A 22952-nucleotide genomic window follows, 5' to 3' on the forward strand; every position below is an offset into this window, starting at 1 on the left:
CACCTGAATTTATAGTGATGTAGATTAATAAATAACATATTCGTAAATAGTTTATAATGGTCCCCTAACACACCTCAATTTGTTAGGTAGAGACTTTGTTATTTTAAATATTCCTAAAAGAGTGGTCACATCAAATTTTGTTTTTTGCGAGAAAAATAAGGTGCGGCAATTGTAATTTATTTTTCATCACATTAAAATTTGCGGCATCAAATTAACACGCTAGTGGAATCAAATCTGACATTCATCTCCTCTCTCACAAATTAGATCTGCAAATCTGAAGCAACAAAAATGCGAAGATGAAAGCATCATTTTTCTTTGAGTTTCATGAGTTTACGCTCCGATGAGCCTTGAAGAAGGGTAAGGGAATATTTGTAGGCATTGAAATTTTGTTGTCCAATTCTATTAGGTTTCTAGGAGGCTAATCTGTCCTAAATCCTAAATCACATCTAGTAAAATAGTAACATATGTTCTCAGGCATCTTGCGATCCTATAAGTTCTTTGGGATATTCATAAAGAGATCATCATGTCAAATATCATTTTTATGAAAGTAACTGTCTAACAATCCTAAAAATTAAATACATCACAAGAAGGTCCAACTCATCCTACATTTGAGAAATATGCTACTTCTAAAAGCTCGTGAATTATTGAATCATGAAGAAAATTTAGTTAGAAGAGTCAAAGGAGAAAGAAAACTGTACTCACAAATATTCATCAGCAAAATCTTGTTTAATCATATCTTATTTGTGATTACAATCTCTTTTTTATCACTTTAAAATTTGTTAAAAACATATATAAAGAGTGGTTTTAACATATGTGCTACTTGCCAATTAATTTTAGAACAAGAGTGTTTTGGTAATTTAACATTTATTGCTTTACATATTATTTTACCCTGCGTGTCTTACATTTGTTATTCAATTGACACATAACATTCAGATTTATCCTTTGAAGTTTTATGTCTCCATCTCTTTTTCTTTTCTTTTCAATGCATGTGCATATACAGGAAAGAGCATCTGCGCCTCTTCTATGTGGTATCTCTCTTGAAATTCTCGACCTTCTATGTGGTATGTTTATTTATCAAAAAAAATTATACCATATTATGATTTTTAGGTTATGCATTTTATATTATGTTTGGGTTTCTCTCCAACTTCCAAAATTCTAATGAAAGAAGATCTAATATGATTGTTGTGTTTCTAACTTGAGAAGATTGTGTTATAAGATCTATAGAATTTTGTTTTGTATTATAAGAAATTTCATAATTGGATCTGCAAATTTAAGGTGATAACAGAGATGCTAGCTAAAAAATTTAAAACTTTCGACTTTTATTGTAGAGTAGTACATTTGAAAAAAATAAAATAAGAACCAACAATTTTTTTCCTAGAAGAATAGAATTTCTTTATTTTTTGAATGAAGAAGAATAATAGAATTTTTTTATTTATTCCTATCTAAGTAGATTTTGGTGGATCTCAAAATGAATTTATTATTTTGATTTTTGGATTAATAAGCACAAACATTATTGATTTGCTTATGGTGTTGGTTATTGATAGTTTGTTGTGTTTCTTTATTTTTCCTTCTCTGTGATTACAGTTTTTCATCCTCGATCTCTTTTTGTATGGTTGTAGCTTGATGTTGTTCAAATAACACCTCCTAAAAAGTATAAAATGGTATTTTAATCAAAAATAGAATCCAACAAGGTTGGAATCAAACCCATAGAGAATAGGACGAAATTCAATCATGTTTTTGTCTAGGTAACTGACGAATAAGTAAAAGAAGGAAGAATTTTGTGAAACAAAAGAGCAATAATAACAATTATTGATTACTGGAGTTGTAATCAATATGATAAAGTACTATGATTTTGTTCCCTATGACTTAATAGCTACACGGGTTTCTCATGCTAGCAAACTATTCCGATGTGTTGCATGCAAAATTTGACAATATAAGATCATCTAAACATCTATTTACGTTGGTTAGATGAATTTTACTCTGCTCATGTCAGACTCTAAGTGTCTTGCTACTAAGATATTCTTGATCTTCGATTAACTATCTTTGTCATGGCTCAAGTTATTAGATAAAGGTTGGTAGCTTCAAAGATCTATTGTTATTTGGTTTTTCTCATATCTAGCTCTCTCTAAGAAAGTTTAGAATACAGGAAATTTTCAAATGTTTGCATCCATTAGACGATTAATCATAATGAAGGAAATACAGATACATGCAAGGACACCAGTTTAGAATTGCGCCACACGTAACTTATCTTGTTAATTCATCATGGTTCCCACAACCCTAATTATGATTGTTAGATACTCATGATTTCAAGAACACAAGAAGAATTCATTAATGAAAACATTATTGTGAATTTACAATAAGAATAAAACTCCAAAATCTCAACTTGAATCAAAACCCTAGAAACAATGTTCATAAAATTCAGAAAGCATGCCTTATAATCTCACAATATAATATTGTAAAATATAAAATAGTGTAAACACATATAAAATAGTATAAATCATAAAAATAACCCTATAAGAGTATTTATAAACAAAATAACTCTTATCCTAAACAAAATATGATATTTGGGTTGGTGGCCTCGAACGACAAGAAGGTACGATCGTGGTTAGAACCCATGATCCATCCTTTGATACTCATGATTTGGATCATGGATTTTCATCTTCAAATCTTCACTAGTATGGTTCTCAGTAAGGTTGGTATCAACCTATGATGGTTCTATATTATTGTTTGATCATCTTTTACCTCAACCTCTAGGTCTTGCAATTCTGGACTTCCTACCCACAACCTTATGCTACGATCATTACTTCAATGTATGATCATATGATGCTACCATTTGATCCTCTTCAGTTAACTTCTATAGATGGATTTTGAAAAATCTTCCTATGATCTCTTAAAACCATCTTATGATTCCTTATACGACATGCTTGTTATGACCATGGTCAGATCCCATAATCATGGATTTGATCATCTGATGCTCCTTAAGCTAAACTTTTAGCACTTTATTTCTACGAGTCTATTTATCCTACAATCATGCAAAAATCCACCATTTCTCATGCTTGTAAATATTCACAGTTTTAAGTATCTTAAATGCAGAAAATCCAAGACACATAAAACCTCTCAACTTAGAATATTTGCATGTTTTTAGGCAAAAAATAAACTAGACTAACTATGACGCTTAACTTACAGCAAATCAAGATCACTATGGTAGTTACTTGTATAAAGACAATTTTCATGCATACAAACAACATAAACATTTTCAACACCCTTCACCTTTATGAATAGATAACCTAACACATAGACCAATACACTACCTAACTAAGCAGCACCTAGACTATAACCCTTACACCCTCATATCAAAAAAGTACCCTAATCACTCAGTTGATGTGATGAATTTATTAACTGGAACTGAATTAAATCTCTCACCCTCACAAAAAAAGTCATGTTGTGTGTGTTTGATAACATAGGCTTGCCCTTATTTTCTATGCTTCAGCTTTTGAACAGTCGAGTTAGGATCACTATAGGTCTTTTCTAGGCTTGTAAATAGGCTTGTAAATAGGTGTGGCGCATTTGGGTATAGTGACTTAATCCTCTTTGGTACTACACTACTTATGGCTCCACTTTCCTACTTTCATGCATTATTCTCCCTTTTCCATATTTTCATTTCCTGTTTAGACCTTGAGTGCGGTTTTATTTTCATAATTCACTATTTTTTTCTTTTATCTTTCTATCTTTTCTCCCTATTTTTTTTCTCCTTTTCTCATTCTGCACCCGAATCCTTTTTCCTTTTTACTACTAATCCTTCATATAAACTTTCTACGCACCCCTACACAATAGCCCCCTCAACTTAAGTGATTTATCTGAGTTGGGGAACACAATTTCTAAGAAAGGACCAGGGACAAAGAAGGTTCATTGTAAGAATTGGGAAGGTGGATTAGGTGGTACAAAGAAAAGGACTGTTAAGGCTCAAAATATGGGTCCAAGAGATACATGATCATTTGGTAGGTCATTTAAGGTATAGTGAATTTTTTCAAACATGGTCTATGATACTTTCCGAACTTCCTACCTATATATTTGGGAAGACTAACTGGGCAAGTTCTAGATTGCACACACACTCCGACTAGGTAAAAACCTTACCCACTCTTGGCTTAGGGAATTTGTCTAAGTTATTACCTACTGAGCTCATGCAAGGTTGGTCAGGTTATCGCACTAATGATCCTAATGTCATATCTAGATCCTATTTACAACACAGGAAAACACACAACACTTAAAAACAAAAAAACAAAACTTTTGGAGGGGCATCATTTTTAATCTTTCAAAACAAGTTCACATTTTTATATTTCGAACGTATCAAGTTTTCTCAAATTACACTTAATTACATAGAAAACAATAAAAACACATAAACATGTTTTTTACTTATTTTTCTTTATTCTTTTTTTCTCATACCACACCCGACTCCTTTTTTCTTTTACTACTAATCCTCCATGCCCACTTTCTACATACCCCTACATAAAAAAAACCCTCAACTTAGGTGATTCGACTGAGTTGAGGTACACAGTATCCAAAGGAAGAACTAGGGCTATGGAAGATTCATTGTAAAAATTGGGAAGGTGAATTGGATAGTTCAAAGAAAATGTCTATTAGGCCTCAAAATTTGGGTGCAAGGAATACATGATCATTTTTTATGTTATTTAAGATATACTGAACTTTTTCAAACATGACCTATGATTCTTTCCCAACTTCCTATCCTATATATTTTGAGAGACTAACCCAGCAAGTTTCAGATCACACATACATGCCGACTAGGTAAAAATCTTACTCATGGCTCAGAGGTTCGTCTAAGATACATCCTACAGAGTTCATGCAAGGTCATCCAATTTATCATAAAAACAATCTTAATGGCATATCTAGATCCTAACATTGGTTACAACTCATGCAAACACAAAACACTTACAAAATAAAATAGAACTTTTGGAAAGATATTTTTTTTAAGATTTCAGAACAAGTTTGCATGCTTTTTTATTTTTTCTACTCCTTGTTTTCTCAAATTACTCTAAGTTACACAAAAAATAACAAAACAACATAGAGAATAATAAAAATACTTTAAAATATTAGTTCTAAATAGATAGCACAACGAAGGAAAAGAAACATAACAAGAAAAATCCTCTATCATGATACACCTTCACCTTTAACTTGGAAATTATGCGATGTTCCCACTGAACGAAATCATTGAAATCTAAAAGCTAGGGTAAGGGACAATCCTGTGGTTCTTTTGGCACCAATAGAACTCTGATTAGGAGGGAATAAAGGTTGATACCTAATAGTCTACTCCAATCTAGTGGCATCGTCTATGGTTGTGGTACACTCAAATGAGTTGGCATCGGTGGGAGTACAAGGTACTCAATTTGGTGAAAAACTCCGTACCCTTTCTAGTTTGTGCAACCACCTCTGTGGTAGGTGGTATCCCATCCCTCTCTAGTATCAATGCCTCAAAGGTTTGCCCAGTTGTATTATCTTTTTTCTCTTCTTCTTTTGCTTCTTATGCAACTTCTGTTTTTCCTCTTTATCAATCTTAACACCTCTCCTGCTCTTTCGAGGCTTCAAGTGTTTTCTCATCACCTCAACATCTATCTCCTCTTATTTGGTTTAAAAGTATAAACATTAAGAACCAATGAGTCCACGTCCATCATAGAAAATACGAATGAAGTCATATGTGGTGGTAAAAGAGGTGGATCATCAATTCTCTCAGTCAATACCCTAATTACTTTCTTAAGCTTGGTTAGGTCTACCCTAATATCAGTCAAATTTAGTGCCTAGACTACATCTATCCTAGTCGGCATTTGGCTCCCAAGCCTATCTGCTTAGGTTTGTACTATCCTAAATAACCCCAAATCTCATCACTAACATAGGGATTAACCCTAACATCTAACTTATTAATCTTAATATTGTGTTAATAGGATCGAAATGATCTATTCCAATGGTGAAGTTAGAATCAATATATATTTAGCCAAAACTAATGGTTGACTATGAACGAATGTCAGTGGTGCAGAAGAGAAAGCAGTACCGATATTGGACATCGATAAGTCACTACTTGTCGTACCACCAACTACATCTAGAATATCAAGACATCTCATTGGGGAAATTAGGTTAATTATATCCTTTATGAGCGCCATGTCAGTCACCTTAGTAAGCTGAATGGTAATGTGGTGCTAAATTGGAGTACCCTATCTCGTATCTCCTCTATGATGATTCATGGGATGTTCAAATCTACTCCCAAAATAAAAGCAACTACTAGATAGGCATTGGTTGTATCTAATGTATTATCACTGGTTGTAGGTGTGATTTGGTGTGTGAAAATTAATCACAAAACATAGGTAGTATCCTTTAGACTATGCTTGTATATTACAGTCCCATTGATCCATAGGGCATTGTCACCTACTTCAGCAATGTGGCACTCCAACCATATATAGTGCATCACTTTATCATCCATATTTAGAATTTTAACTTGCTTTAAATCATTCATCTAGAATTTATACTCTACGGTCTACTCAGTATGCTTAAATATGTCTCTGAACAAGGCTTTAGAGATGGCTCGATAGAGATGTCGACCTTAGTATCCCAGACTCATATAGTGAGTCTAGGCTATTTTTTCATGTCGTTCTCCTTCCCCGACCAGTATAGTGAGTCTAGGATATTTTTTCATGTCTTTCTACTTCCCCAAAGGAGTCATATTATCCAGCATAGCCCTATAGTTGGTTTACAACTTACACACCAACTTCGACTCATAATTCTATAGGGATCTTGTCATTAACCCCGCTCATACTTCTCAAATACTTGAACTAAGGCTGGAATATTCTAGAGGGACTCTAGCAGTATCTAGGGTTCTTCTTAAATATTCTTTTTCTTGTTCCCTGATCTATCACTGAGACCCCATCATTGTAATAGTCCCTATACTTTTGGGACTATCCAACATATCAAATCCATTCCCCTTTAAAGTATAGTAATAGCACCCTCGGAGGATTTGGGGTTGGACATATCCTTCTCTTTCTTTGATAAACTCTCTTTTTCAGAATCCTCTTACAACCTTAGTTCCTTCTCTCTTCAGACTGGTGGGTTTATTGGGGTTGTGACCTCAACCACGGACATATATATATGAACTTGGCTTGGTATATCTTTTTTACCTTATCCCTCGTGATTTGAGGGAAGTATTTTTCTTATATGGAACTGGGGAAAAGTCCATCTCAATTCCACTTGAGTTGTTGTACTCATTCTCCAAGACTGGAGGTATGTCATTGGGTTCATTTATCTTGGATATTTTCTTTTGTAGCTTTGTTTGTGCCTTTTTTGCCATTGTACATGTATGGGAAAAAGTTAGTATTAATTTTGAAAATTTAAATAGGTTTAGTAAATGTATCAGAAGAGCCTTCCTACAATTATTCAATGAGGGCAGGATCGTGCCTTTCGATCATAGGAAGGGTTCTATAAAAACACTGGAAAGACATGTGCTCAGACGTCTCTATCCTATAATCCTGTAATAAAGGTACGATTATACCTTTTGATCATAGGATCATCACTAAAGTAATAAGGGTATGTCTTATTAGATGAGTATATAACATAATCGTACCTAGATAGGGTGATTATGGGATGTGCTCATATAATGAGCACTTACTAGATTTGAACTAGGACCCATAATAACTCAACCTATGATCATATATAGGTACCACGATCGTAGGTTGTGTCATGGAGTATACTAACACTTAACCAGATTTTAACATAAGATTTTGGCCCTCTTTTAACCTTCATTGGCCATAAATTTAACCGAATGCTTAGGTACTCAAGACTTCTCAATCGGTCTTACTCATTCTAAACTCAATCTATAATTTTCTTATACATTACAAACTTGATCTAAACTTATTTTCTATGATTTGACATTAAAAATAAAAAAATATAGTTTTACTTACTGATTTTTTGTTAATTTGTGGAGTACTTGATGAACAAAGAGGTTGAATCACTTAATATAAATAAATTAGAGGTTGAATTTCTTTAATTTTACTCTCTTGATTGTAATTGATCCAATTTGAGTTTTAATGAATTGTATCTTAGTTATAGGATTTTAGGGTTTAGTATTGAGTTGGATTAGGTCGGGTTTCAATTTCATTTAACAAAAAGACATAATAGAAGACTTGACTATATGATCATGGTAATGAACCAGATTGTAATTGTCTCTTGTACTATGGCTATTTAAGAAAACATACCTTAGAACCTAAGAAGCTTAAAAACGATTGTTATACCTAATAATGATCATTCCATAAACTCATAGGTTCGATGCCTATATTGATGGCCTACAAGAGTTTCATCAGACAATGTGTACCATGATCTTGACAGCTAAGTACAATCTCTATAACCCATCATAGCATAACTCCCAATTGTGTAACTCGTGAGACTTCCATCCACATTACTTAGATAATTGAACCCACAACCATGGGATCTTCCCGTAGCTGTACAATTCTTATATGGGTTCAGTCTAGTTCAACATTGAAAAACATAGTCTTGAATCATTGAAATACAACTTTATTTTTGTGCCCCTAAGTTAGGTACGACTAAGAGACTTGAGTTGCACCCTTGGTCACAACTAATACCTACATTGCCCTCCTATTTCGTACCTTGATTAGTGAATGAGAGTATCATACTATTTCCTATACGACATGACCTCTCTTTTGTCATAGCTAATGCATACAAGTCATATACTACTTAACTGTAGAGACGGGAGCCTCAAACCAAGTGCATAATTTTTGTTATGAGTGAAGCTTCCGAGTTAAGGGTAAGTCATACCCTTTGGATATGACTCAAGAGTGCCCACTTGTACCCAAAATAGTATGGTTGACCTAGGAAAAGCCTAGGGTTTGATTTAGGGTACCACTTGTACCCTAGGGTATGATTTCTATGGGAGTCGTATGGGGGAGTCGTACCCCTGGATGAGGACACTTTTAATATTTTAAATAAAGAAATTGTGGTCATTTTTCTTGCCTAAAATCCTTTTTCCTTTAACTATGTAAGGCATTATTGCCTTCTAACCCGCCATTTACAAGACTCAAATACTCTAAAACACTCTGAAAGCTTCTTGAAGCAAGGTTAGAGGCTCGGTTTTGGAGGGAGCTCATCTAGTGGCAAAAAATAGCCAAGATTTTTGGTGTTTCATCTTCTTTAAGGCATATATCTTCTCCCCTCTTTAAATATCTCCAAACTCTTGGATTATTAAGTGTACATGGTGGTTTTGAAACCAAATAAAAATTATTTTCTTGACTAATGATGTATGATGTTAAATCTTTCTTAGACTTATATTTATAGGTGATATTGATGATGAACTATATGTCTGGGTGCTTTTTGTATGTGGATTAACATAAGGGTCTTGAGTAACCCTAATCTTTATAATATATACCATAGCAATGGCCTTGTTAAAGGTATGTATCCAACGTGTTTGTGAAAATATCTAAGTGAGTTGTCTAGTCATATGTTGATGATGTATTAAACTAGGTCAATGGCCCAATCAATATGGATGAATGATACATAATGTGTTAAAGGAATTATGAATAATGTGTGATGAAATTTGTAACCTTGGTTGTTTGATAATGAAAGGGTAAAGTCCTTAGATATAAAGATGAACTTAAATTATAGGTTGCACCCAAGTGTGGTAAGAATGTGGTATAGAATTGTGGTAAAGGTTTTAATGACTATAACTTTCTTTGTATGTTTAATTAAGTGAAGGCATTGACCTATTGAGGTAGTTAAGCAATGAAGGCTCCCATATGGACCATGTAGTCATGCATAGTCTTGAATTGGCTCAAATGGTTAAAATCCTTAAATGTTCAATTGAATGTATGTTGATGCATAGGAAAAGGGTTAAAGTCTTAAATTCCAACTAATGATAGTCGTGATTTCTTGAGGTCAATGTCCATTGCCTTATATGATGGCTTGAGGTTGACGTCCTTTGCCTTATGAATAGCTTGAGGTTGAATTCCCTTGCCCAATGATATTTCTTAAGGTTAAAGTTTCTTTCTTAAAATGATCTCTTGAGGTTATAGAACCTCACCAAATGGAACAACTTATGGTTAGAGTCCAAGTGTAGAATGAGGTTAAAGTCCCTTTCCTAATGTGTGAGATAGAGGTATAAGTCCCATGCTTAATTGAATATGTGTACATATAGTTAAAGTCCTATGTCCAATTGGATGTGTGTATGGCTAGAGCCCATTATTTGAGTGATTGCATATGCGGTTAAAATCCTTGGCTAAAAAATGAGTAATCATGGTTGAAGTACCTTGTCTAAGTGCATGTGAAGGTGGTTAAAGTACTATGCATACTATGAATTGTTGAACCTATAAGTGTGGAGGGTTGGAGTCCCCTACTTCATGTCTAATGAATGAATGTTTGAGAAAACTAATGAGCCTTGATATCTTGATTAGCATGTGATATATCTATATGTATATATTAGTGTGTGAATGAGATAAAATATGATATATTGACTTGATGTTTATTGATGATGATATTTTATCACTTATCCTCTAGCTATATGTTAGCATTCCAACCGCTAACCATCTCTGGATGTTATATCCCAATGCGACATAGGGGTCGAAGTATCTTCTTCTCTTCATACGCAGTGATTAGTAGATTCAAGCAGCACGTGCATTGACTTGAAATTGAGAGCTTATTTACTTCGAAAGACATGCACCTCTTGGTCTCTTATCTTTAGGGTTTGTCTTTTTAAGAGTTGTTTTGGCTATTGTGGGGGGATTGTCTCGTCATATGCATTTATTGACTTTGTTTTTCCATATAGGTATTATAAACAACTATTAACTTCGGTGCGAGTTAGTTATCATGAATCTAATGTTGACTTATGATTTTATTTTTGCAATCGTAACTTGTGAGTTAGAGTTCCTTCAAATCCTATTGTATAATGAGATGCATGGGTTAGGTTATTAGGGAGACCTCTGGTTCATGTGAGGTTGGTGTGCCCATATAACATGGCCTAGGGTTTAGATCGTATTAAGTTGGTATCAGAGCCTAGTTGGTCAGTTGGTTTTTCACAATGTCATGTCAAGTACAGTCTCTTTTATAGGTATTTAGCGCACCAAACTTGTAAAAGATATGCTATGAGACATCTTAGGAATGTTTCTTTTTCTTATGTTTCAATCTTAGGCTATAATGTCTAAGGTCTTGAATTCCTCTAATTTTGTTGGCCTTTTTTCAGATCATGCCTCCAAGGAGATCTGAGACTCAGGCAAACACTTTGGCCCCAACTGAGGGTCCTATGGACAAAGTTCGTCCAACTTTTGGTGTTCAGACCTGGGCTAAGGATGCAGTATCTAGCCATCCTCATGTGGTTTCACCCACCAACCCTGCTTATGAGAATGATGCTCCTCCTCAATCCCCTTAAGGAAATGCTTCTAATGTAAAGATTCATTACTCTATCAACCTCTTGGCTCAATTAGTGTCCTCTTAATCAGAGTGTGGTGCTCCGGCTATTATTTATTCTGAGGCCACAAGAATTAGCCAATTTATAAAGTTGATCCCTCCTATGTTCACAGGTGCGAATGTTGAGTAAGATCCTTAAGGCTTCATCGATGAAATAGAGAAAATTTTCCAAATCATGCAAGCTTCAGAAATTAAGGGTGTTGAGCTTGCTTTATAACAATTGAAAGATGTAGCGTACCAATGGTACAAAGGGTGGGAGTTTTCTAGAGGTGTTGATACTAGTCCGGCTTCTTGGGTGGATTTCTCAGAGGCTTTCTTAGACTGCTTCTTTCCTCAAGAGTTAAGGGAAACAAAGGTGGAAGAGTTTGTGAAATTAATGCAATGGAGGATGTTCTTTCAAGAGTATGTCTTGAAATTTCATCAATTGTCAAGGTATGTTCCCGAGATGGTTTCTAGCATAAGGGCTATGCGTAAGTTTGTCTCGGGATTATCCCGTAAGTTAGTTCTTGAGAGCGAAGCAACCTTGTTGATTAAGAACATAGATATTTCTAGGTTTATTATGTATTTGAAATAAGTAGAGAAAGAGAAAAAGAAGCAAGTTGAGCCTAGTGAGAGGCAGGTCAAAATATTTAGGCCTTCTGAGAGTTATGGTAGAGATAGTGGCAAGTGGCCATGAAAGAAGTAGGGGAGCTTGGATTCTTTCTCCTCATCTAATATTTGGTCTCCTTACCTGAAGTCATCCGGTGATCGTCGATCTCATTTTAGTGGCGGATTTTGGGCACCAAGTGCCCAATTTTAGTCTAGTGATGCTTAGTCGGCTCTACCCATCCCTTCTTGTAGATTCTATGGTAAGAGTGATCACGATTAGTGTAAGAAATGAAGAAACAGGTGTTTTCATTATAGTTAGGTTGGGAGCATGCAGTGTAAGTTCCTCTCTCTAGCAGCTTCTTGGGCCAACAAGGCCCCTATTGCTACTCCACGTCCTTCCATACCAAAAAATGCTATGTCTGTCTCTGCTTATGTTTTTGGTGCCAGTGTTGTCCGGAACCACTTGTATGCACTTGTTACTCGCCAAGATTCTGAGGCGTCTCATAATGTTGTCACGGGTATGTTGTGATTTTTCTTCCATGACGTATATTGTTTGCTTGATATAGGGTCTACTCTTTCTTATATGACCCTGTATGTGGCTATGAATCTTGATTATGGTCTCGAGATTCTATCGGTTCTTTTTTCTATTTCTACTCCTGTTAGAGACTCTGTGATTGTTAGAAGAGCTTATAAGTGGTGTGTAATGTCTATTGGTTATAAAGATACTCTTGAAGACTTGATACAGTTGGACATAGTTGAATTTGATGTCTTTTGGGGATGGATTGGTTGCATTCTTGGTTGATTCCTTAGATTGTCAGACCCGTAGGGTCATCTTCAAATTCCCTAATAAGTCAGTAATTGTATGGGAAGGTGGTTCTCTAGTTCCTAATGGAAGATTCATTTCTTATCTTATAGGTAAAAAGTTGATTGTAAAGGGGTGTTTGTATCATTTAGTCTGAGTTAAAGATTCTAACTCGAAAGAGCCTTCCCTAGAATCCTTAATGTGGTGAATGAGTTTTCTGAGGTGTTTCCCAATGATCTTCTTGGTGTTTCTCCCAATAGAGAAATCAGTTTAGAGATTGATCTTGTTTCAGACACTCGTTCGATTTCCTACCTCCTTATAGAATGGCTCTAGTAGAGTTAAAAGAGCTTAAGGAGCAATTGAAAGACATCTTAGATAAAGGTTTTATCCTTCCTAGTTTGTCTCCATGGGGTGCTCCCGTGTTGTTCATGCACAAGAAGGATGGTTCCCTTCGTATGTGCATAGATTATCGTTAGTTGAAAAAAGTGATCATAAAGAATAGATATCCTCTTCCTAGGATCAATGATTTTTTTGATCAGCTTCAGGGTGCGAAGTGTTTCTCTAAGATTGATCTTAGATTGGGTTATCATCAGCTTAAGATCAGGGATACGGATATCCCTAGATGGCCATTAAAACCTGATATAGTCACAATGAGTTTCTTGTTATGTCTTTTGGGTTGACCAATGCCCCGACGGCATTCATAGATTTAATGAATAGGGTCTTCTATCTATTCTTAGATATATTTGTCATTTACTTTATCCATGATATCTTAGTGTACTCTAAGGGTGAGGTGGATCATGTAGCTCACCCCCGTGCGATGTTGTAAACCTTGAAGGATCACCATTTGTATGCCAATTTCTATAAGTGTGAGTTTTGGTTAAAAGCCGTAGCTTTTCTTGGTCATGTCATCTCTAGTGAAGGGATTATGGTAGATCCCCGAAAGGTTGCGACAGTTAAGAAGTGGCCTAGACCTACGAATCCAACCAATATTCTGAGTTTCTTAGGTCTAGCCAATTATTATAGAATGTTTGTGGAGATTTTTTCCATGATAGCTTCCCCTTTGACCAAGTTGACCCAAAAGAAGGTCAAGTTCTTGTGGGCCGATATGTGTGAGGGAAGTTTTGAGAAGTTGAAAGATAAATTGACTTTGGCTTTGGTTTTGACCTTACCCAAGGGTAGTAATGGTTTTGTGGTTTATTGTGATGCTTATCGTATGGGTCTTGGTTACGTGTTGATGCAAAATGGTAGGGTGGTGTCCTATGCTTCTACGCAATTAAAAGTTCATGAAAAGAACTACCCCACCTATGACTTAGAGTTATTAGTCATGGTCTTTTCTTTGAATATTTGGCGGCATTATATTTATAGTGTCCACATTGATATCTTTTCTGACCATAAGAGCCTTCAATATGTGTTTAATCAAAAGGAGTTGAATCTCTGGTGAGTCTTCATTACCATCCCGGTAAGGCACATGTAGTCGGCAATGCTCTTAGTCGTGTGTCCATAGGAAGTTTGGACCATACAGATGAGGGCAGGCAGGAATTGGTGAAGGACATTCACCATTTGCAAAATCTTAGCGTTCTACTAGTGAACTTTGAGAATGGTGGTATGTTTTTGCATCAGGTATCTCAATCATCTCTTTTTTTGAGATAAAAGAGACGCAAGTATTGGACCCCTACTTTATGAAGATAAAGAGTAATGTGGGTCAATATAAAGTTGTAGACTTTCTGATTGGTAGTTATGGCATCTTGAGGTGCCAAGGTAGGCTATGTGTTCCCGACGTCGATGGATTGAGGGAAAGGGTCATGGTGGAGGCTCATGGAGCCCGCTATGCTATTCATCCCGGTTCCACAAAGATGTATCATGACCTTAGACAGTTCTATTGGTAGAGTAATATGAAATAAAATATGGCTAACTACATGGCCAAGTGTATGGTGAGCCAACCAGTGAAAGTTGAGCACATGAGGCCCAGTGGTTTGTACCAAGAAGTTGTGTTGCCCAAGTGGAAGTGGGAGGCAATTAATATGGATTTCATTACCAGTCTCCCTAGATCTAAAAAATAATGTGATTCCATTTGGGTTATTACTGATAGAATGACCAAGTCCGCCCATTTCTTATCCATGAGAACTAATTTCTCAACTGAAGATTATGCTAAGTTATATCTTGCTGAGATCATGAAGTTTCACGGTGCTCCATTGTCTATTATCTCGGATTGTGGTCCTTTATTTTCATCCCACTTTTGGAAGTCATTCAAAAGAGATTTGGGAACTAAGGTGTGCCTTAGTATCACATTCCACCCACAAACGGATGGGAAAGCAGAGAGAACTATCCAAACATTGGAGGAATTGTTGCGAGCTTGTGTGATTGATTGTGTTGGTAGTTGTTATGACCACTTGCCTTTGATTGAGTTAACCTATAATAATAGTTACCACTCTAGTATTGGCATGGAACCTTTTGAGGCATTGTATGATCAGAGATGTCAATCTCTTATTTGGTGGTACAAAGTTGGCGAGGGTAAGTTGTTAGGCCCCTATTTAGTTCACCAAGCCTTAGAGAATGTGAAGGTGATTCATGATAGATTGAAAACCGCTCAAAGCCTCCAAAAGTCCTATGCAGATGTGAGGCGTAGGGACTTAGAATTTAATGTAGGCAACTGGGTATTCTTGAAAGTATCTCCCATGAAAGGAGTGATACAGTTTGGCAAAAAAGGGAAGCTTAGTCCCCTCTATGTTGAGACCATCTAGTATGGACTCCATTCACCCAGTTTTCCATGTTTCCATATTGAAGAAATGTGTGGGTGACCCTTCATTGGTTGTTCCCTCAGAAGATGTTGGTATCTCAGACTCTTCGTCCTATGAGGAGGTCCCAGTGAAGATCTTAGATTGTCAAGTTTGCTGGTTCCAAATGAAAGAGGTCGCTTCATTGAAGGTTCTATGGAGGAACCGAAAGTCTGAGAAAGCTACTTGGGAGGTGAAAGAGGATATAAAGTCAAAGTTCCCACATTTATTTCCCATTACGAAAGCTTGTGATGGAGGTATGTGTAAGATCTCTTTGCTTGATTTATGTCTTTGATAGACAATGTGTTGATGTCCTTAATGCTTGAAATTGAGTTATGCCTTGTTACATAAGGGGCTAAAGTCCCGAAGTTTGAATTGATTTGTGCCTCGTTATACTATGGGTTTGAGTCCCTAATGCTTGAAACTATGTGTGTCTTATTTTGATGGGTTTAAGTCCGTAGTGCATTGAATTTATTCATGTCTTTGATAGGTGTTGGGTTGAAGTCCCTAAGTTATGAAATGAGTAAGTGATTGATAAGTAGTCTGTTTGAGTCCCAAGACCAATGATATGAAATGGTGGATTAATGATGATCATGAAATGTGTTGTGTTGTATCCTTATTGTGTTCTTATTTCTAACTTATGTCAGTTTGATGCATGTTTATGTGTTAATTTATGTTTATACTTTCCTTACCATTCATTCGCGGACAAATGATTCAAGTGGGGGAGAATTGAAACACCTAGGCTTGAATGATTTAAAAACAACTTCATTTTGGTGCCTCTGAGTTGGGTACGACTAGGAGGCTTGAGTCTTACCCTTGGTCATGACTTGTACCTGCCTTGTCCTCGCCTTTTGTACCTTGATTAGTCTATAAGGGTATCATACTGTTTCCTATATGACATAACCTTCCCTTAGTTGTAACCAATGTATACGAGTCGTTTACTACTCAACCGTATAGAGGGGAGCCTCAAACAAATTGGACTATTTTTATCACAAGTAAAGCTTATGAGTTAGGGGTGAGTCGTACCCTTGGGATATGACTCAAGGGTTCCCACTTGTACCTACAATAGTATGTTGACCAAGGAGAATCCTAGGGTACGATAGAGGGTACTACTCGTACCCTAGGGTACGATTGCTAAGGGAGTCGTATGAGGGAGTCGTACCCCTGGACGAGGACACTTTTCAGATTTTAACTAAGGTCCTTGTGGTCATTTACCTTGCCTAAAACCCTAAGCCCTCTCACTATATAAGGAATTTAAGCCTCTTAAGCCCTCAATTACAAGACTCAAACACTCCAACACTCTAAAAGCTTCTTGAAGAAACATTGGAGGTTAGGGTTTGGAGGGACCTCATCTAGTGGCAAAAAAGAGCCAAGATTTTTGGAGTATCATCTTGCTTGTGGCATGTATCTCTTCCCCTCTTTAAATATCTCTAAATCCATGTATTTCACTCTTGGATTAGTAAGTGTACATGGTGGTTTTTTAAACATATGAAAAGAGTTTTATTGCCTAATGATGCATAATGTTAAGTCTTGCTTAGACTTATGTTTATATGTAATATTGATGATGTATTGCATGTGTGGGTGATTTTTGTATGTGGATTAACATAAGGGTCTTGAGTAACCCTAATCTTGATAATCTATACCATGGCAATGGCCTTGTTAAAGGTATGCACCCAAGGTATTTGTGAAAATATCTAAGTGAGTTGTCTAGTCACATGTTGATGATGTATTAAACTAGGGAAATGGACCATTGAACATGGATTAATGATAAATGATGTGCTAAAGGAATTATGAATCATGTGTGATAAAATTGATAACCTTGGTTGTTGGCTAATCAAAGGATAAAGTCCCTAGATATAAAGATGAACTTAAATTTTGGGTTGAGCCCAAGTGCGGTGAGAATGTGGTATAGAATTGTTGTAAAGGTCTTGATGACTATAACTTGCTTTGTATCTTGAATTAAGTGAAGGCATTGGCCTATTGAGGTGGTTGAGCAATGAATGCTCCCATAAGGACCATGTGGTCATGTATAGTATTGAATTGGCTAAAATCGTTAAAGTCTTTAATGTTGTATTGAATGTATGTTTATGCATGGGCAAAAGGTAAAAGTCCCAAATGCCAACTAATGATAGTCGTAATGGCTTGAGGTCAAATTCCCTTGCCTTATGTTATGGCTTAAGGTTGAAGTCCTTTGCCTTATGAGTGGCTTAAGGTTAGATTCCCTTGCCCAATGATATTGCTTGAGGTTAAAGTCCCTTGCTTAAAGAGATCTCCTAAGGTTAGAGAACCTCGATGAATGGAATGGCTTGTGGCTAGAGTCCAAGTATAGCATGAGGTTAGATTCCCTTGCCTAATGTGTGAGCATGAGGTCAAATTCCCATGCCCAGTTGAATGTGTGGACATGTAGTTGAAGTTCTATGTCCAATTGGATGTGTGTATGGCTAGTGCCCCTTGTTTGAATAATTGTGTATGCGGTTAAAGTCCTTGGCTAATGAATGAGTAAGCGTGGTTTAAGTCCCTTGTCTAAGTGTACGTGAATGTGGTTAAAATCCTATGCATAATGTGAACGGTTGAACCTATAAGTGTGGCGGGCGGAGTCCCCCACTTCATGTCTAATGAATGAATGTTTGAGAATAATGATGAGCTTTGATATCTTGATTAGCATGTGATATACCTATATGTATGGATTTGTGTGTGAATGAGATTAAATGTGATACATTGACTTGATGTTGATTAATGTTAATATTTTATCACTTATCCTTGAGTTACATACTAGTGTTCCAACCGCTAACCATCTTCGAATACTATGTCCCCATATGACATAGGGGCTGGAGCATCTTTTTCTCTTCCTATGCAGTTATTAGTAGATTGAAGCGGTTCATGCATTGACTTGAAGTGGTGATCTTCCTTACTTCAAAAGACATGTACCGCTTGGTGTCTTATCTTCAAACTTGGTCTCTTTAAGACTTGGTTTGTCCATTGTTGGGGGCTTGTCCCGACATATTCATTTGTTGACTTTGGTTTTGTATAGAGGTATTGTGAACAACTGTGAACTTGGGTCTGAGTTAGTTATCATGAATCTAAGTTGACTTATGATATTATTTCCACAATTTAAATTGTGAGTTAGAGTTCATTTGACTCTTATTGTATGATAAGATGTTTGGGTTGGGTTATTGAGGTAACCTCCGATTCATGTGAGCTTAGGGTGCTCGTACGACATAGCCCAGGGTTTTGGTTGTGTAAATGATAACGCTCAACTTACACGTCAATTTAGTGCAAGGCGGTCATCATCAATATATTTACCTAACTTTTGGAGTCGGGGTCGAATCCACAGGGAACAATGTGAGTGGTTGGGAAATCTCTAAGAGTTGATCAATTTCAAGATCATCATCAGTATAGGATTCTTGCTCCTCATATTCAAACTCTTCGATTAGTCTAAATGATTCCATAGACAAGATATCATCTAAACATAATGTAGAAGAGTGCTTTGGATGATTGACCTCGATATCCATCTCCCCTATCCTTTATCTTTCCTTGTTAAATACCCTAGTGTCCTGATTTATATCACATATGATATCATTCGTTGTATCCATACGATCCAACATTAGTTTAAACACAGCTTCAATGCACTCTTTTCGGTACTTCATTCTTTCTTTTATTTACCAAAAGACCTATCAAAATCATAAGAAGAACTAGAATTTGGGTTAGCACAATGGGGGCAGGGGGCATTTGGGCAATCACTCCAATGTCCATCTTCACCACCACATACAGAACAATTATACACCCAATAGGATGGAGATGGTTAACACATCTCTCTTCGGGGAGCATATCTACAGTCTTACCAAAAGTGAGGTCCATCACAATATGGACATGGATCATCAAGATAATATTTCCAACCACCAAGATCATGTTCATTCCATGATTCCATAGTAGTAAGTAAACTAAAACAAAACTCCACCTAACACAAGAAATAAAAATAAACTAAAAACAAATATTTACAAGTTTGAATTCACGAAAGTAGGATAGAATTCCAAACCAACTCAATACGCCAAATTGTTCCCCGACAGCGAAGCCATTTTTGATAATGCTCAACTTACATGTCAATTTAGTGCAAAGCGGTCGTCGTTAATATATTTACCCAACTTTTGATGTTGGGGTCGAATCCACAGGGAACAATGTGAGTGGCAATTGAACTAATTCGAAACTATAGATACAAGTTTAACTTAAAAAGATGATATAAAGAGCTAAAGTGGGGGTTTTAGATATTATCCAACAAATGTTGGTCACTTTAGCTTCAGTGTTTGTAATCAAGAGTTTAAAGAAAAATCAGACTTATGGTCACTAGGGATTTTATTACTTGACAAATTCTACTAGTGGTTCAAGATTCTCATGGTAGGTAGGACGACAAGTTATATTTATCGAAGTTACACTTAAATGTCTCTCGACCTACTTAAGCATTTAGTTACCTAATCCTCTTGGACTTAGGGAATTTATATTCACTATCCAGATTTTTCCTCAGGTTAACCAACCTTGTTACAACACTGATTATTAAACTGAAGTTTAGTGTTTCCAAGTCCCTGTTGATAATTCACTTCCCACTATATTTGATTTCTTTCTCAAGAAAATCAAAGCAATTGTTATCTATTCCCTCTACAACCAACAGACAATAATTAAAACATCAGAATTATCAAAAAGTCCTACTAACTTTCAAATCCTGAACACTCAACACCTAATCAAGACCTAACCCTAGATCCCATAATTCAAATTAAAGGAATTTAGCCGCTTATGACATAATAATCGAAGCAACTAAATGAATTCATGCTTTGAAAGATAAACTTACGACAAGATGAATAGAAACTAAAGATCTTCTTATTAAATCACAAATAAAATCCCAAAATAATGATTAAATTCCTTTCAAATAATTGCTTTTTCAAGCCAAGAAGTTAGAGAGAGAAAATATCAAAGTATCATCTCAAAACTCAATGTTCGGAGCACTTAAGAAAACCCTAAACAAGGCTTTAAATAGTTCACCCTAATTATAGAAACAAGATAATAAAATTCAGAAATTCCTCAGATTAGGTGACACCATTTGTGATAGCCTATCAGGAGGCTAACGACTTATTACAAATGTCGTCAGCTTCCTTTATGCTTTTGGTACTCGCTGCCTAATGCTGACGACAAACGGTGACGCTCTGTCAGCTCCTTGACGACCTATCATAATGTCGTCAAGGCTTTTCCTAAACTCTTATGTTTGCCTTAGGCCGACGACAAGCTTAACGACTCATCAGCTCCTTGACGTCCTATCACAAAATGTCGTCACAGCTTTCAACTTAGGCCAATTCTCTATCTACTGTTGATGACGAAGTTGATAGCTTATCACAGGGCTGACGACTTATCACAAATGTCATCAGCAACACTTTGCCTTTATCACTTCAGATTTTAGCTTATTTGTTTCCATTCTTGTTGGTTCTCTAGCAACTTAGCTTCTACTACAAAATCAAATATAAAGCAATCAAAAACGACATAAGTTGCTTAAGACTTCGCAATTATTCTTAGTTAAAAGCCTCAAATGTGTAAGCATTAGCTTACACATCAACACCCTCAACTTAAAACAATTTCTCGTCCTTAATCAATTCAGCACAAGATCAATTCAGCATAACTAAGAGAATACAAAGTACATTTGGCAGTCAATCATCTATATTATATCAAAACATATTCACCGTCTCCAAGGTCAGTCAATTCAAGAACAATAGTGTATATTATTGAAAAACAACAATGCAACACACAGGAATTAAGATATGGCACCAACTCAGCAATACAACCATGCCTGTATCAAGTTTACACTATCCAAATAAGCTAGTAACTAGCAATATAACCAGTGTGCCCTCACTACAAAGAAATCCCACTTCACTTAAATCTGACATTACATATGTAACCATAGGGACAATCACCAAACACTCACTCTCAGAATAAAGTTCCAATCAGTGTATGTCAAATACCATAGGCTTACCCTTATTTTCATTACCAAAATTTATAGACAGGTCAGCTAAGATCATAATAGGCCTTCTCTTTGGCTTGTAATGTAGGCTAGGGGATGGTATGATACTCGATGATATTTAAAGTGACTAAGCCTCCTTGACACTACACTATCTTTTAGGGTTTCACTTATTCGCCTTTTTCTATTCTTCTCTTTTCTTAATCACACTTATTCAGGATAGGTGAGGTTCTTTTCTACAATCACTTCTTAGTTTTCACAACTTTTCTTTTCTTGCTCTTTTCCACCGCACCTAGCTTTTTTTTTTTTTTTTACTCTACCTTTCTTCATACTCATTTTAAATCACGCACCCTTATGATAGCCACCCTTAACTTAGGCCATTTACCTAAGTCAAGTTGCACAGTGTACAAGGAGGACCAGGGCAAAAATAGGTTCACACAGTTATAAAACAGACCTTTGGAGAGGTGTTCAAAAATCGACAAAAATATGTCAACTACCATAGTTACTTATTTTTCTCCCAGTTAACCACAACATATCACAAAATAAAATACAATACACCTAAACATGCCAGCTCTACTAGGAACAAGACTCCAGGGAAAAAAGGCACGGCAACAAAAAACCCAGGAGGACATCAATACCCACAAGTAGTCCCCACACCCTCAACTTAGAATCATGCAACGTCCCCAATGTGTCAAACTTAAACAACAGATTTAGAAACATACCCGTGGCATCATGGGTGCAAAGATCTGATGTCAATCACATAATACGAATACAAACAACAAAAGACATTGGGTTGCCTCCCGAGCAGCGCCTGATTTAATGTCGCGGAACAACCAGGTTATCTTGACTACTCAGAATTTATCGAGATACCTTGAAAGTGATTCATCCTTTACTTCTGTAAGATTCATTGGGAAAAAGTGAGGGCATGATAAGGAATGTTCTATCACACCACTTTGAAGACTTGAACCGCTTGCCCAATTTTGCATCAAACTTTTGTGTGGTTTCATTGGGAAGCAGTGAGGATCTTAAAAATCCACTAAATGGACATTGATCTTTAGGCTTCTTAGCTTTAACGATTGGGGTTGTGGTATACCCTTTTGGAAAATAAACTCCAAAATGTAAGAATTTTTCTCCTTATTTTCAAAATTCATTATTTGCTTGGGTGATTCATCTTTCATCACATCCACCAGGCATAATGTTGAAAAGTGGTTCGAATGAGGACTAACTCTTACTTCTGGAGTAGCATACCTATTAGTATCTTTACCCCAAAATGGACTAGAGTATTCACAAGGATTGTGCTTGATTTTTTTTTTGCCTCTAGCACCAT

General features: G+C 36.1%; 1 long non-coding RNA gene across 1 annotated transcript in view; it reads left to right on the plus strand.

Moving 5' to 3' along the window:
• Positions 1 to 217: 217 nt before the first annotated feature.
• LOC124889426 overlaps positions 218 to 22952 on the plus strand; it is a 31564-nt gene continuing 8829 nt past the window's right edge. The window contains exons 1-2 of the long non-coding RNA XR_007048408.1: positions 218 to 357; positions 1001 to 1061. This is a non-coding gene — a long non-coding RNA (uncharacterized LOC124889426). The remainder of the gene's footprint in view (positions 358 to 1000; positions 1062 to 22952) is intronic.

The sequence above is a fragment of the Capsicum annuum genome, chromosome 12 (genome assembly GCF_002878395.1).
Source record: "Capsicum annuum cultivar UCD-10X-F1 chromosome 12, UCD10Xv1.1, whole genome shotgun sequence".
Lineage (NCBI taxonomy): Eukaryota > Viridiplantae > Streptophyta > Magnoliopsida > Solanales > Solanaceae > Capsicum > Capsicum annuum.